The 2,552-nt window shown below is 47.1% G+C and overlaps 1 pseudogene; it reads left to right on the top strand.

The window, feature by feature from the left end:
• Nucleotides 1–749: 749 nt before the first annotated feature.
• LOC102437534 lies at nt 750–2,072 on the top strand (annotated as a pseudogene).
• Nucleotides 2,073–2,552: the final 480 nt, after the last annotated feature.

Raw genomic sequence — 2,552 nt, 5'->3', positions numbered from 1 at the left:
TAGATAATGTCTGTGACTCTGGAAGGTATGGGTTGGGCACCATGGCAGAGAAATCAGGAGAGTGTACCCCTAGGATTTTAGTCCCAGCACTGGAAGGGAACAGAAACCCAATATACCCCCACAGAGTCATCAAATGCTGGTAGGTTCTACCTAATAGTCTTAGCTGAGTGGCAAATTGCAAAGAAATATATTTTTTTGGCTATGTAACCTTCTGATGGAGTCACTGGGTATGCTTCAACCTCTGTAGTCCAATGTTTGGGTCTTTAAAATTGTTGTAGGAAAATTTCTGCTTTAGTGTTTTTGTCCTGGTATTAATCTGGAGTGATTTTATTGCATGAATGAATTGTAATATTGCGAGCCTATCATTTCTTTTTTAAAATTGCTTCTCAATAGGATTGAAGAAACATTTGGAGACTTAACGTACTTATGTTAATTTGGATAGAAAGTGAAAACATGCCTATTTTATATGTAATATAGTTAAGATTCATATAAATAAATAATAAACATAACCAATTACTGAATATTTAGCAGGCATTGTGCTATATGCAAGGAAGGTCAAATATAATTAAAAAAAGAGACTTAATTCTTCCCTGTTGAAAATTCCTTTTTCTTAGAACATATACTTTAGAAAATTTGTAACTGTATGTAAATCTTTTTAAAAGCTAAATAAGCTTCTTGCTGTCTTTATGACCCAGGAATGTCTTTCTCAAGGATCTGGGAGTCATTTCTTAAAGTAATCATCGGAGTGTTTACACCGGCGGCCATGCGGCCGGGTTCTTTCCGCGGGACGGGGAGAAAGAGAGAGCGTGAAAGAGAGAGGATGTCTCTCTCAGACTGGCACCTGGCGGTGAAACTGGCTGACCAGCCACTTGCCCCAAAGTCTATTCTTCGGTTGCCAGAGACAGAGCTGGGAGAATACTCACTGGGGGACTGTAGTATTTCATTTCTGAAGCAGCTTATTGCTGGCAAACTCCAGGAGTCAGTTCCAGACCCTGAGCTGATTGATCTGATCTACTGTGGCCGGAAGCTAAAAGATGACCAGACCCTTGACTTCTATGGCATTCAACCTGGGTCCACAGTCCATGTTCTTCGCAAGTCCTGGCCCGAGCCTGATCAGAAACCAGAACCTGTGGACAAAGTGGCTGCCCTGCGGGAGTTCCGGGTGCTGCACACTGCCTTGCACAGCAGCTCTTCCTACAGGGAGGCGGTCTTTAAGATGCTCAGCAATAAGGAATCTCTGGATCAGATCATTGTAGCCACCCCAGGCCTCAGCAGTGATCCCATTGCTCTTGGGGTTCTCCAGGACAAGGACCTTTTCTCTGTCTTTGCTGATCCCAACATGCTTGATACGTTGGTACCTGCTCACCCAGCCCTAGTCAATGCTATTGTCCTGGTTCTGCACTCGGTGGCAGGCAGCACGCCGCTGCCGGGGGTGGGCTCCTCTTCCCGGAGCACGCCCTCCAGCTCTTACCGGGACATGCCAGGTCGTTTCCTGTTTGAGGGGCTCTCTGATGATGAGGACGACTTTCACCCAAGAGCCAGGTCCATGCCCTCTAGCAGCACACCCAGCTCCCGCCCAGCGTCCTTGGGGTACAGTGGAGCTGCCGGACCCCGGCCCATCACCCAGAGCGAGCTGGCCACTGCCCTGGCCCTGGCCAGCACTGCAGAGAGCAGCTCTCATACACCGACTCCTGGCACCCAGGGCCATTCCTTGGGGACCTCACCACTGTCCTCTGGTGTCGAGTCAGGGACTCCCATCACCAATGACCTCTTCAGCCAAGCCCTGCAGCATGCCCTGCAGGCCTCTGGGCAGCCCAGCCTTCAGAGCCAGTGGCAGCCCCAGCTGCAGCAGCTGCATGACATGGGCATTCAGGACGATGAACTGAGCCTGCGGGCCCTACAGGCCACTTGGGGGGACATCCAAGCAGCTCTGGAACTCATCTTTGCCGGAGGAGCCCCATGAACTCCTCCTTAACCCCCAACAAACTACCAAGGTGGCTGTCCATGGGAGGCACTCCTGGAGGTGCCCCATCTCTCCTTTCCTTAATACACCTGATGGTTGAAAAAAAAAAGTAATCATCAATAAAGACAGTGTCTTATCTTCCAGTCTCTGTGGGAGGGTCAAAGTCTAATTTTAGTGCATCTATTGCTACAAGTTACCAAACTACCTCCTGTCATAAAGATATGAGAAGTTTATTTTTCCTTTGGCTAAAGCTAATTGGCAAACATAGATGACCACCCCTAATGACAGGTGCATTAAGATGAACTGTGCATGACAACTGGCGCTGTCCAGTCATCTTACTTGAGGGCTGGTGATTGTTCATCTTGAGAACATGTGTAATGGGTTATATCTGCTTGGCTATATAAAAGGGTAAGATTTCTTTCTGTCTTTGCAATCTCTTGGCATACTGACAGATTGACTGATAAACATCATATTCTGGCTTAATGTTTTTTTCAGTAATAACGTGTCTTTTAATTATTTTTGAGAGAGAGAGAGAGAGAGAGAGACAGACAGACAGACTGAACGACCTGGCCAGGATAGTAATACAACT

This window comes from Myotis lucifugus, unplaced genomic scaffold (genome assembly GCF_000147115.1).
Source record: "Myotis lucifugus unplaced genomic scaffold, Myoluc2.0 scaffold_0, whole genome shotgun sequence".
NCBI classification, from domain to species: Eukaryota; Metazoa; Chordata; class Mammalia; order Chiroptera; family Vespertilionidae; genus Myotis; species Myotis lucifugus.
This window is presented reverse-complemented; position numbering and strand designations above follow the sequence as displayed.